General features: G+C 34.9%; 1 long non-coding RNA gene across 1 annotated transcript; it reads right to left on the bottom strand.

The window, feature by feature from the left end:
- Positions 1–12,710: 12,710 nt before the first annotated feature.
- Positions 12,711–14,577, bottom strand: LOC141282437 (uncharacterized). The gene is made up of 2 exons (XR_012337097.1): positions 14,218–14,577; positions 12,711–14,057 (listed from the first exon to the last, which is right to left on the bottom strand). It is a non-coding gene; the product is annotated as an uncharacterized lncRNA (long non-coding RNA).
- Positions 14,578–15,418: the final 841 nt, after the last annotated feature.

The raw sequence follows: 15,418 nt of genomic DNA, 5'->3' as shown, positions 1-15,418 counted from the left end.
CTACTTGATCTGTTTAAAATGATTTCATTGGCATATGTCTGCTAAGGTATAAAATTAAAAATCAAAATTAAAATTTGTCCTAATCCCGTTATTCATATTTTGTATTTTGATCTGAATGCACAATCAAAAAATCGAAAAACAAGTCGTTATTCGTTTTATCATTTTTGTTTTTAATTTGAAAAATCGATTGAACGAACGATACACGGATTCAAAATAACGACTTAATTTCTTGAAATAACGAATTAGTAATTCAAAATAACGACTTAATTTCTTGAAATAACGAATTAGTAATTCAAAATAACGACTTAATTTCTTGAAATAACGAATTAGTATTTCAAAATAACAACTTAATTTCTTAAAATAATGAATTAGTATCTCAAAATAACAACTTAATTTTTTAAAATAATGAATTAGTATCTCAAAATAACAACTTAATTTCTTGAAATAACGAATTAGTATCTCAAAATAACAACTTAATTTCTTGAAATAACGAATTAGTATCTCAAAATAACGACTTAATTTCTTGAAATAACGAATTAGTATCTCAAAATAACGACTTAATTTCTTGAAATAACGAATTAGTAATTCAAAATAACGACTTTATTTCTTGAAATAACGAATTAGTATCTCAAAATAACAACTTAATTTCTTAAAATAATGAATTAGTATCTCAAAATAACGACTTAATTTCTTGAAATAACGAATTAGTAATTCAAAATAACGACTTAATTTCTTGAAATAACGAATTAGTATCTCAAAATAACAACTTAATTTCTTAAAATAATGAATTAGTATCTCAAAATAACAACTTAATTTCTTAAAATAACGAATTAGTATCTCAAAATAACGACTTAATTTCTTGAAATAACGAATTAGTAATTCAAAATAACAACTTAATTTTTTAAAATAACGAATTAGTATTTCAAAATAACAACTTAATTTCTTAAAATAATGAATTAGTATCTCAAAATAACAACTTAATTTCTTGAAATAACGAATTAGTAATTCAAAATAACGACTTAATTTCTTGAAATAACGAATTAGTATCTCAAAATAACGACTTAATTTCTTGAAATAACGAATTAGTATCTCAAAATAACAACTTAATTTCTTGAAATAACGAATTAGTAATTCAAAATAACGACTTAATTTCTTGAAATAACGAATTAGTATCTCAAAATAACAACTTAATTTCTTGAAATAACGAATTAGTAATTCAAAATAACGACTTAATTTCTTGACATAACAAATTAGTATCTCAAAATAACGACTTAATTTTTTGAAATAACGAATTAGTATCTCAAAATAACAACTTAATTTCTTGAAATAACGAAGTAGTATCATAAAGTAACGACTTCATTTCTTGAAATTATGAATAAGTATCTCAAAATAATAACTTAATTTCTTGAAATAACGAATTAGTATATCAAAATAACGACTTGATTTTTTTGAAATAACGAATTAGTATCTAAAATTAACAATTAAATTTCTTGAAATAACGAATTAGTATTTCAAAATAACACCTTAATTTCTTGAAATTATGAATTAGTATATCAAAATAATGACCTAATTTCTTGGAATAATGAATACGTATCTAAAAATAACTACTTAATTTTTTGAAATAACAAATTAGAATCTCAAAATAACGACTTAATTTCTCGAAATAACAAATTAGAATGTCAAAATAACGACTTAATTTCTTGAAATATTGAATTAGTATTTCAAAATAATGACTTAATTTCTTGAAATAACGAATTAGTATCTAAAATTAACAACCCATTTTCTTGAAATAACGATTTAGTAGCTCCAAATTATTTAACTATATTTTGGGAACAAATTTGTACTGTGGGCAAAACCTGGTCAAAACCTGCCTTTGGTGGGGATGTCCTCATTTGTAAAAGCAATATAAAAAGATAGTTAATCAATTTTTGCAAAAAGTTTTTTGTTAGGGTTAGTAACCAGTACTCTATAAAACAAAAGAAGTCTATTAAATGTCCAGCCTGATCTCACGAGAATTCATACACATTTTACGAGTCAAATTCATACGAAGTTTATTGTGCAAAAACATACGGTTTTCATAAAAAAAATAGCAAAACGCCACCCCTAACCCTGCCCCTCATGCCAACGTCACAGGGGTCAAGACAAATCGTACAAAGATGTAAAAATGTGTTCGTACAAATTGATACAAATTAGCCATCTCGTAAAATGTGTACAAATTGCCATGAGATAGAGTTCAAATATCCTAATTTAAATTGATAAGTAACTGTGTGCGTGCTTTTGACCTACATTTGTAAATTTTATATCATGTATCATTTTCCGTCACCTTTTAATGACATATTCAATATAAATCTCTATTGTTTTCTTGTGTACTTTATAAAACACGAGTGCACTTTTGGTTTGCTGTCAAAACCACAACTGTGATGGTTGAGCAGAGTTGCATAAGGATTACTAAATGTTGCCTCACAGCGGTGAAGACAATCGCTCTACTGAGTTTGGAAGTTTTAGTGGGGTCTGATGATTTACAGTTAGAAGCTTAGAAGTACTCTGTTTTATCATGAAAATAGTGCATTACACATGGGCTCATCTCTTTAACTTTGCACTGCAGTTAAAAGTCCACTCAAACAAATACTTTTTCATGGGTGTGATTTTGAACCCCTACTGTACTCCTAAACTGTCTTACAATATTCTTTTATCTTTTTTGTAAAAATTGCTTTATAATATAATCTAAATAAATGTGCTACTCATTTGAGTCTATGTTAAACTTGATTATACTGTAAGTATAATCACAGGGATGTTATAGTACAGTATGCACATTTCAGATGTAAACATCACAGTAAACTTAAAAGTTGACCAACTATCTGCATGTGCAAAACATTTAGATGAACCGTCTGAAAATCTGTCAATTTCACATCTTTTGGTCATCAATCTAAAGGAAGGAAAAAGGGGAGGGGTTGGCCTGGGGGGTCTATTAAACTCTGTAAGTGGTCAATAATGCCCATTCCTCTTTAGCCCCTATACATGACTGACAGATGTAAAATAAAGCTACACGACTCCAGGGAATATGTTATTGACTTACGCTCCTGGTAAAGAAGCTGTCGAGCATCTAAATTAATTTCCAAAAGCCCTCTTCAGTTTCACAATAGTTTCAGGTTATAGTAAAGGGCGTGTAGTTGTTAACCCCTAAGGTGCCTTTACATTACAGTTTTCTCCTGATGAGCTGTTTAGTCATCTAACCAAAAGTGTAAGTTAACCGACTCCCTCCACTATTCTGATTTCAGCTTCGTGTTTCATACAGAACGCATCTTTCTTCTTTTCTTGTCTGATTGGCCCGCTGAAGAGGTTTTCTTTAAAGGCTGCTGTGCGTTTTCCCGTTGGTTCAGACCGGATCAGAACCCCAAGTCTCTCAGTCAGGGGGCCTAGTATAAACAGACATGCCTGACTTTAATTTTAGGATCTAACAATTTCTCATTAGCTGCTTCTTGATCTTGCAAGAGTGGCTGTACCGTGTTTCTTCCCTCCCTTGATTCATTGTGGTGACAAAAGTCCTCCTACACATTGCAGTAGGGTGTGATCACTTTCAGAGAGCTACACAGAAGCCGTCAGCAGTAATCTGTGTGTTCTGCCTCTCTCTCTGTCTGATTCAACACTCACCGTGCCGCCAACATTTTAATTGTCTCCCAGCATCTGTCGCACCTGTGCCGCATGAAAGTAACATGGCGCCAAAAAGTCACCAATTTTAAAGTTCTCCAAAAGTGAAAATATAAAAATAAAATACATATATATAAATTCCCTTTTCATAACTCTGAGTTTAAACATCATACAAACACCGAGGTTTACGGGTTTTAAAGGTGGAATCCTAATTTACTGTATTTTTGACCTGTGCTGAATTTTTTTAAACCACCAGAGAGCACAATAAGCTGAGTCTGGTTTTAGAAATGAGTTTATTAGTGACGGGCTATGTAAAAAAAAAGGCTGATGCTAACAGTGCTCCTGTATAGCTCAGCGGTTAAGCATTGTGTTAACAGTGGAAAAGGTTATGGGTTTGAACCCTACATGCATACTGATAAATTAATAATAATAATACAGCCTATTGTAAGATGTTTTATTTTTGTGCCACTTGCAGCATCAAACAAAAGTGTAATCTGTTTGTTTGAGCGGCCATAACTGTTAGTGTTTCTGTAACTTAGTAGAGCATTGTGTTGGCATTGTAAAGGTTATGGGTTTAATTCCCAAGGCAAACACATACGCTACTAAGTAAGGGAAAATGTATAGGCGGTGATCTTGTATCACACTAAAGGGGCTTATTTTGCGATAACAACCGGCTGCCTGTACATTATCCCATACATTACATGGCTATTTACCTCATAAGTAATGAACATAGAATATTGATATTTGAAATATTTTATTTGCTAAATTTTAACAAATGCAGACTTTCTGCGAGAAAAACCAAAATGATTAAATTTATGATAAAACGTACTTTCAGATAAGACAAATCATTTGGTTTATTCATTTGTAAATATAATGTCGTCATATGCTATTAAAGAGCACCTATTTCGTTGCTAAAAACAATATTATTTTGTGTATTTGGTATAACACAATGTGTTCGCATGGTTTGTGGTTAAAAACACATTATTTTCCACATACCGTATATTTTTGTAGCTGCAGATTTCACTTTCTTCCTATAACGCATTAATTTGAAAAGCTCTGTGTCCTGATTGGCCAGCTAATCTGTACATTGTTACAGGAAATGTGACGCTCCTTTCCATGTTTGAAAGATTCAGTTGCAAACAGGAGTTAAAGGAATAGTCTACCCTTTTGCCATATTAAACTATGTTATTACCTCAACCTAGACAAATTAATACATACCTATCTTTTTTCAATGCGTGCACTGTACAGCGCGTTGTGAATGTGTTAGCATTTAGCCTAGCCCCATTCATTCCTATGGTACCTTGTTTGGTGGCTTCCCTGTTTGGTACCATAGGAATGAATGTGGCTAGCTATATGCTAACACATTCACGAAGCGCTGTACAGTGCACGCATTGAAAAAAGATAGATATGTATTAATTAGTTTAAGTTGAGGTAATAACATAGTTTAATATGGCAAAAGGGTAGACTATTCCTTTAACTTAACAGTCTGTAAGTTCAAAGCGGGAGGAATTATGATATTGTCGGTCTTGTCTACATCACCAATCCCCAGAAGTAAACTGTTGCCTACAACCCGTGTGTTTGATGTAGTCCAAAAAAAAAGAATTTTACGTTGGAGACAATATAACTCACGCCATTGTTTACTTTGGGGTTTGTACCTTTTGCATATCATTAACATGTACTAATACACACTTGAAAAATAAGAGAGATTTAAAAGAAATGTAAAATCGGACCATTGGTGCTCTTTAAAATACATTCATATTTAATTTTTGTGTAATATTAAACTGTACCTGTCAAACTGATTTGCAGCATCCGCATTACTGTGTTTTTCGCTTTGAGCAGTTGTTATTTGGGTATAACAAACCTGCAAATACTGTATCACAACTGGCCAATCAGAATCAAGCATTTTGATTCTGATTGAGCCGTGTAATAGTAAATGATATATTCCATGAATGCACTGTCACTTTATATAATAGTGTCTGCCAAATGCATAAATGTATATGTAAATAGCTATATAGGTTCAGTCTTTGTTTAGGGTGGAGCTGTTTGTTTAAAAACAGTCATTTTGTGCAATTCTGTTTGGTAGTTCTCTACTATCGTGCAGAAATTACACACTTTACCTTTAAATTACACACTTCACCTATACTTTTCGCATCCTAATTCAATGTATACATCATCAAGAATAACTCTTTTCAAATATATCCTGGGCTCTTTAAACACAGCTATAGTACCATTTCAGAGGCTGTCAGGGTTTTCAGGACTTTACTAACAGTAATGATACACATCTCCAGTACAAAAAGAAAAAAGGTTAAAAACTGTACCTTTTCTGTCACTAGGGTGGTACCCTATGGTTCAGTTTTGTAACTTATACAGTAGGTATATAAAACATAATACAATGTTGTACCTTTTTGGTTGCATTACTGTACCTTAAAAGGACACTCCACTTTTTTGGAATCTATTCAGCCGATCTCCGTGTCTGCTGGTATCACTTTTAGCATAGCTTAGCATAATCCATTGAATCGGATTAGACCATTAGCATTGCGCTAAAAATAACCAAATAGTTTCGAGATTTTTCCTATTTGAAACTTGACTCTTCTGTAGTTACATTGTGTACTAAGACTGACGGAAAATTTTAAGTTGCGATTTTCTAGATAAAAATCAAGGACTTTGTTGCCGTAACATGGCTGCAGCAGGTGCATTGATATTACCCACTGCCCGAAAATAATCCCCTGCTATTGAAAGTTACCAAGGTGACTATTTTCGGGCGGTGCATAATATCATTGTGCCTGCTGCAGCCATGTTACAGCAGCAAAGTCCTTGATTATTACGCCAAAATGGGAGGATAGTTCCTAGCCATATCTACCTAGAAAATCGCAACTTTTTATTTTCTGTCGGTCTTAGTACACAACGTAAATACAAAAGTGTCAAGTTTTAAATAGAAAAAATATAGAAACTCTTTGGTTATTTTTGAGCGTGATGCTAATGGTCTAATCAGATTCAATGGATTGTGCTAAGCTATGCTAAAAGTGCTAGCGCCAGACCCGGAGATCAGCTAAATGGATTCCAAAACGGTAAAAATCTAAATGTTTAACTCTAGGGGAGCTGGAAAATGAGTATATTTAAAAAAAAACGTGGAGTATCCCTTTAAGGACTTATTGTGTAAAAAAGTTAAATGTTTTGTGCCCCTAAGATTAAACTGGTATAAAATTGTTCCTTAAAGGTACATGATAAGTTCTTGGGGTATAATATTGTACCCCAAAATGTACGACATTTCAATGTGTTTTATACCCATAGGTACAAAAGTGACCCTTTGAGGGTACCATCCCGGTGACAGAAAATGTACAGTTTTGAACTTTTGTACATATGTCTCTTATTAGGCTATGTAAGCCTGGATGTTTCTTTTAAATCTCATACATTGTTATTTAAGGAAAAACAAGACGAGGGACTCTGGAAAGTCTGACTGTTTACTGTTTGGTGGCTTTCCTTTAGGAAGAATATTGGTTTTTATACTGACATAGCCCTGGACACAATTACGTGGTCAAAGCTCTTGGGTAAGCAAATATTTCATTTCACAAAGCAATGAATCGGAAGATATACGCAAGCCCTCAGTTTTCCCCCCATCTCAAAACTTTTCTGCATTTCTTTCTGTACGCCCTGAAAAAGTCAAACTAGTTGTAAAATCCCTCTTTTTGCCCCAGGAAAGAAATCACCCAGCCACATGCCTGGTGGGCTTGCTCTAAGCTGAGCAGGTTTGAAATGCATGATTGCCATTCTCCAAACTCTCACAATTCACTCGTCTCATTTTTTGTTGACACACAGATAAATGAGTAACACATCAAAGACAGGCGGTCGTATTCTCTCTCGACCCAGAGCACCGGTGCCCCTACCTCAATCTTCTTTAATTTTGCAGATAAAATCAAAGAGGCTCATTTTCACCTCTTCATTTGAAGCAAGGCACTGGACCATGGTGCTAAAAGGAAAATCAATCCGGACTACATGAGAGATCAAACTCGATATGTACGTTTACCATTCCAATGACAGTATCCTCATTACGCCAAACAAACCCATCAGCGGATGATTCACAAGGGACGCGCTTCGTGCGGCCGGATATGTCAAACGGTGTCTGAGAAATCTTTTCAAGTGATTTACAAATGTTTTACAACGTGATGGCTTTGAGCCGCGGTGAAATGGATGAAAATAAATTGGTGCATTAGCAATATTTGAGTTAACACCCGAATAATGTGCACATCCTCGTGTTTCACACTGGAGGGTAATGTTTTATGTGGATTGCATCACTGTGGCTGTTAAGAAAACTGGCTGTGTTTTTGCTTAATTCATAAAATTTCTCCTCCAGACAATCTTCTGTTGGGACACTATTGGGCTTCATCCATGTTTAGATTCCATTCATTGACATCAAAAAGTTGGTAAGACTTACCTCAGCATGACATCATGAGATGCTTCAGACATCCTTAGGTGTCTTGTCTCGCACAAGAATCAAATGAGCTTTCCCTACGGTGTAGAAAAGCATGCTGTTTACCATTTATTTATATATTTCATTACTTCATTTTTAAAGGCACCCCATTTAAAAACCCTGACCAAGCAGCGGAAGCTGAGAATGTCACTCTACTACAACCCCCTTTTAATGAGGGTCTGTTGCAAACTTTCAGCTCAACATAATATGAATTATTTGTCATCTCTCTGTGTGTGTATACTGTATATACGTGTGCATCTGTGTGTGTGTGTCTTCGGAAAGCTTGAGTAAATCAGGATGAAGGAAGGCCTTGACGGAGATATGTGGCATTAGCCCGAGGGCTCGTAGCACAGTGAGGGTAGTTAGCTCGCAACATACTGCCATCATTAGGACTGTAGCCGGGCCACTGCAGTCGCACACTCACAGGCCTTTCAAAACCTCCCAGCATATCAAGCAGCACATGCCATCTCCTATACGCCTGTCTACCTTTCCCCTAACTATCAAAGTATCACTTTTTTCCTTCTATACCTTGAACGCTATGTTTAGCATACAGTGATCCTGTGTGTGCCTATATATTATCGCTTCATCCCGTATGAACACACCATCATATTTGCGTATGCAAGATTTTGTGGGACATGTTTTTTTTATGCATGGTATTTAAAGTGAAAGTTCATCCAAAATATAAACTGTCATCATATATTCACTGTCATCCATCTAAATCTGTATGACTGTGTGAAATGATTCATTTATAGCAGAAGCTGTTATTTTCCAAAAAAGGAATATTAATGGTGGATTATTTTTACCTTTTTGATTTTCCACAACAAATTATATTTAAGTTCGTTTTTAGCCAACATATTCTCCAACCCATACGATTGCTTTGGTTGTTTGTCAATTTCACCAAATACGACCAATAGATGCATTCACTAAATTAGCGCCTCTATCGGCAGCAGTGAAACTTAATATATTAGGGTATAAAATTATATTTTGGGGTATCATTTTGCTATGATGACATGTACTGGGATAAGATTTTCAATTTAAACCGATAGGATTAATTGTATTTGATTACACATTACACTATTCAGGCATTTAGGGCAAATAACGTACCCATTTATTTATTGTATGATATAAACAAAGCATACAAAACAGTCACAACTTTTTTAAATGTATTTAAAATATTCCAAGTTTATCGAGGTCAAACAATCGATTTATTTAAAGAAAAGATGAAAAAGTGATGACAATCCGGTGTAAATATCAGATCCGGTGTAGACTGATTCAAAAACTGTCGCCAGAAGAAGCAATGCTACATCATATGATTGTGAAAAGGCATTGTGTCGTGTGTTTCGTGACCAATTGCATCATTACGTTAGCTAAGAATGTGAAGCGCTATTGGCTCTTGTGATCGACTATGTCCTGCTGGTTTATGTTTGAATGAGAACTGACTATGCGTTTTGATCACTGAGTTCTTCATATAAAATAATCGTATGGCTTCAGTTCGCAGTGCGAATGGTTTGTAATACTTTTATACTGTTTTATGCAAAAAAATACCTGACTGTACTTTTACTTGTGTGTTGTGTTTTATATGGTTGAGAAGTGGTTGGGTTTAGAGTAAGGATGAGGGTGGGGTTAGATGCTTCAAAATATCTTTAAAACCATAAATGTTTAAGAAACCGTTTCTACATTACAAATTAAATATCTCTAATTGATTCTATAAGACAAAAAACTTAAAACGTAACAACAGGTTGTATAAGCTACTGCCGCTAGAGAACACTAATGCCTTAATACGTCAATTTACGTCATAATAAGGTGCTTGCACAAATGACCTATGAGGTCATTATTTTTTGGAGGACAGTCTCGTGGTTTAGCACAGTTGTCACGTCTTCAGAGGATTTTGTGCAAGCAACAACACGGCACTGTTTTACGAGGGGTAATTTGTAAATATTTTATGTAGCCTATTATTCGTAGTCACATAGTAAATCCTATGAATTTGTACGATCTCATTCATACGTTTTGGTACGATCCGCTTTTACTAGCGTTAGGGCTTAGGGCTGGAGCTATATTATTGCTTTTTATTATAAAACGGGCAGTTCCGTTCTTTTAATTTGATATTTTATGTTTATTTAAAGAAGATCATTTTTCTGCAAGGCATTAAACTAAAACTGGGTGGCAAAACGCTGACGGGGAAAGAGTTAAGCATGCTTCCAAGCATATTTGATCATCACTTCAACAGTTGCACGATATAAATGTTAATGTATAAATCAGATGAATGTTGGTTTATAAAATAAACACCACAGTCATATTTTCATTGTGTCTTTGCTGCATCTGTGTTGGTTGGGAACTGCGCTCTGTTTCAGTCACACTTGATTCTGAGGAACTACTTTGTTTGGCGGAAGAGTAATATTTGTACTAATATAATTACAACTTATTTGTGTTTTATTTTATAAAATCCCGCTAACGTTATGCATATGAAGTAACCGTTTTATAAAAGCAATAAGCCCCGCGAAGCAGTGGGGTTACAATGCATTTTATAACAGCTAAGGGGGTTTTAGGCCCCTTAGCTGTTATAAAATGCACTGGTAACCCACTGCTTCGCGGGGTTTATTGCTTTATTCTAACAATTGTACGTGTTTGTACAATTTACATTTATTAATTTAGAATTAGCCACCTCGTAAAATAAATACAAATTCCCGTGAGATCAGGCTTTTACACTAGAAATAAATGGTCAAAATATGTGCCTTAGCTGTCACTGGGGCGGTACCCTTTTGAAAATACCGCTTTATATCCAAAAAGTTCCTATTATCGTATACCAAATTTATAGACGGTTTCAGCAGTAACAATTTAAACAAGTGCATTCGTGGAACACACGTAACTTCTGGTAAACTCTGCTAAATCCTTTTGGATTAGTTTATTTCTAATAACAAGCAAAATAAACAACAAGTAGATTACCTTAGTTCAATACTAAAGCATATCAAAAAATACACTTAGTTACTGTGTAAAATCTGTACTATATAATATATGCAATTTTAACTACAGATCGGCGGCCAAACCTTCAATCAAATAGCAGTGATACATGATCGCCATCTTCCCCATCTTTAGAAAACCAAAACAATGTGCAAATTTTCAATGTGGTATTTGTTCAAGAGTTAAGTTTATTAACTAGTCAGACCATTAAACAGAGACCAGAAGATAAGTTGCGCTCAGACGCGTAATCGCGTCACTGCACGTGAGTCCGATGAAACCGTCTATACATATATCTACCAAAATGGTACATATTAGTCCCATTTTAAAGGGTACTGATCCAGTCACAGCTGGTGAAAATGTTTTCTAACTAGGTGAATTATGCCTTTAAGATATACAATTCAGGTACTTGCTCAGGTGCTTGCTCGTATAAATTCGAAATACGTGTTTGTTTTTTGTAATAACTGCCTGAGGTGATGTGAAAGAATCAAGTTCAAACTCACTTTCTAACTCTGCGTTATTTCCCTTGTTGTGATGTTTTGCATTTGATTGTGTAAAGTATGACGCATCATCACTGCAACAGTGCAGGCACCATCACAAGCCCCTCAGCTCAGAATTACCATTCTGCTGTCAGTCCATTTCTTATCCGTTCCTCCACCAAAAAGCCGTCCTGTCATCCGGCAGATTCGGGCCACCAGCAACACTCATCTCATTACCAAAGTACACAGTGCCTCTGTGGGATTGTGGCCCTGTCTCTGCCTCTTCTCTCAAACACACATATACACACTCAACTTTTTTCCTCAGCTTTAAAAGTATTGAGTCTCCCAGGAAGTACTGACAGCTTCGGGCGAAAACCGGATGAAGTGACAGTAGGAAGCCACTCATTATGATCACCTCTTCCTATTTCTCTCTTTTTCTTCTTTTTCATTTCCCCCCTTTTTCCTCTGTCTTCCCAGGTGAAAAAAAATTATATTAAAAATATACTTTAAAAAAGTGTACTAAGTATATTTTCTAGATTTTGTACTATTTTCGTCAAATCCAAGTATAGTTAAGTGTACTCAATTATGTATTAACTTCAACTTAACACCTATTTGATTACACTTCAAGTGTAAATAGTATGCTAAAATGGAACAACTTTTTTTAAACTTCAAGTGCACTAAAATACACTCCTGAAAATCAAGATTCATGAGTAATTAAGCACACTTACAGTACAATTGCATTGTATTGCCATTTTAATGGAAATACACTTAAAAAGCCATTGCAGCACAAATTATAGTTGCGTTTAAGTACATTTTGTGCATACTGCTATCATACTTATAATTAGTATAAACTATGTTAATTTAGTATGCTTCTGTAATATTTCAAGTGCTCTACAAATGCACTTCCTAACTATTTTTAGTGCTTTTAAAGTGTCCCACTATGACAATAATAATGTTTTTAAAGTGAAGTTCAATTACAACCTAAATATCATAAAGACGTACTTTCAGTGCAATATTATTATAGTGTATTTTTATATTTTAAGTATATTTAATTTGTACTTTTATCCCCATTTTGTTATACTTAAGCATGAATATTGCAATTACACTACAAGTGTATTATATAAAAATTCAGTTCAAATGCACACAAACAGATTACAAACTGCATTTCAAAAAAGGATCTTTATTATTGACACAAAAGTAACACACAAAACAGATATTGGCAAAATGGGAACCTTAAACAGTCGACTTTCTTTGAAATGCCGGGAAGAGAACAATTGCGAACAACTTGTACTATATGCACATCTAGCTCTGATTTGAACTACTGGAGGCCTTGTAACTGGCATTGTTGCACTTCCTCCGTAGAAGGTCCCGGATCTCTGCCACCTCGATGTTGGGAAATCACTCCCTCACTGCATCTGTAAAACAGGAAAGAGACATTTCAATTTTATTTATATAGCGCTTTTCACAATTTGTAGTTGTTTCAAAGCAGCTTTACATTAAAAGAAGCAGGGGAAACATAGAAAAATCAACAGACAATATAAGTAGCAAAATACAGCGGCTATGAATAAACTTTACAAGCGAGCAAATTAATAATGTCTCGTATAAAAGAGGGTGCTAAGTTAAGCCAATGTTGGTTGACTCCCCGAGGTTGAAAAACCCCTAGGAGAAAAACCTCAGGGAGGAACAAAAAGTCCTAGGAGGAAAAGATATACACATATATATATGGGATGTAAACGGATAAGGAGATTTAGCGGGTTCCGTCGGTAGTCAGGCATCGGCTGGGCATCACGTTGAAGGGCAGCCAGTAGATCAGTGGTGTGTTGACCTCCACGGCAGCCGGAACTGGTCCGTTTGTCTCAATGTCCTCGGGTTTGAGGACGAGACAGGGAGAGAGAAACAAAATCCTATTAGTGTAGGGGCCATTCACATGTAATGCAAGTGTTACACAGTGTTGTGTTTTAATATATGCTCGGTTCCAGACAGGCTAGCTATTGCGGCATTAGTAAATTACCTAGACAAGTTATGTGAATGCTTTGTTCTGTACAAGCTAACTTTTGCGAGATAAGTATAATATACAAGTCAAAATATGTGAATGCTTTGTTAAAGAAAAAATTCTTAAAGAATAATTCCGGTATTAAACACTTTGAGTCTCATTTCTGGTTTGTTTTGGATGAACTACAGTGTTGGTCACTGAAATTTTGACAATGGGTCATGTCTTGACTTTTTGACTTGTTTAGAAGCGTCTCTTGACTGCTTCAGAATGGAGGTCAAGGGCCATGCACAAGCATGTCATTAAAACAACACTTAACGTTCATTTTTAAAACCGAGTGGTTTGTGGTTTTCGTTGATGATTAAAAACAAGTAGTGTAGCAAAATACAGTTTCTGTCGTGTTTTATTTGGCATTTTGTAAAGTTCCATTGACTTCTCTTGGAAATGAGACTCAAAGTGTTAAATGGCAGAATTATCCTTTAATGCAGTGGTTCTCAATCCTGTTCCTGGGGACCCCCTGCTCTGCACATTTTGTATGTATTCCTTATCTAACACACCTGACTCTAATCATCAGCTCATTAGATGAGAGCTCCATGAACTAAGCAAAGTGTGTCAGGTTAGAGAGACATACAAAATGTGCAGAGCAGTGGGTCCCCAGGAACAAGATTGAGAACCACTGCTTTAATGGACCATTTCACCCGTAGAAACATTAATCTTTATTGAAAGTGTCTCATATTTGTAGTGGAAATGTAACATACATTTCGAATTTGGTGCCTATTTGACTGAAAAAGGGGTGTTTGTAGTCTCACCCCCTCAACAAAGATATTGGACTTCCTTCTTTCAATGATGCAAAATGATGATTTTTACATCATTGAAAGAAGAAAGTGCAACACTGAAATCTGTATTTCTCCTGTCTCAGGAAATGATGCACGAACATTCAAAAACATGACTGGGGTTCTAAAGATACTAGGCTTAAAGGAATAGTCTACTCATTTTCAATATTAAAATATGTTATTATCTTAACTAAGAATTGTTGATACATCCCTCTATCATCTGTGTGCGTGCGCGGCGACGCTTCGATAGCATTTAGCTTAGCCCCATTCATTCAATGGTACCACTCAGAGATAAAGTTAGAAGTGACCAGACACATCAACGTTTTTCCTATTTAAGATGAGTAGTTATTTTGGTGGTACAAAATAAAACGTAGCGCTTTTCTAAGCGGATTTAAAAGAGGAACTATATTTTATGGCATAATAGCACTTTTGGGAGTACTTCAACTCGCCTGAAAAATCCGCTCCCCTTCTTCCTCTCATAATGGGAGAGGGAGGGTGTTACTGCGCCGAGTCGAAGTACTCACAAAAGTGCTGTTCCGCCATACAATATAGTTCCTCTTTTAAATCTGCTTAGAAAAGCGCTACGTTTTATTTTGTACCACCAAACTTGCTCGTATAACTACTTGTCTTAAATAGGAAAAACGTTGATGTGTTTGGTCACTTCTAACTTTATCTCTAAATGGTACCATTAAATGAATGGGGCTAAGCTAAATGCTATCGAAGTGTCGCAGCGCGCTCCAGCGCTTACGTGCACGCACACAGATGATAGAGGGATGTATCAACAATTCTTAGTTAAGGTAATAACATATTTTAATATTGAAAATGAGTAGACTATTCCTTTAATACAAATGGGTGAAGTGTCCTTCACAGACATCAGTTGGCAAATCATTTCAGAGCTTAGACACTTTTGATATTCTAGGAATAATTAAGAGACCAGAATTTTGCGACCGCAGTGTACGTGTTGGATTGTATTCTGATATTAATTCTCTAAGATACGAAGGTGCTGGGCCATTTAAGGTTTTATAGGTGATTAATAGTATTTTTA

This window comes from Paramisgurnus dabryanus, chromosome 1, assembly GCF_030506205.2.
Source record: "Paramisgurnus dabryanus chromosome 1, PD_genome_1.1, whole genome shotgun sequence".
Taxonomy (NCBI): Eukaryota; Metazoa; Chordata; class Actinopteri; order Cypriniformes; family Cobitidae; genus Paramisgurnus; species Paramisgurnus dabryanus.
Note: the sequence above shows the minus strand (reverse complement) of the source record. Positions and strands in the feature narration are given on the sequence as shown.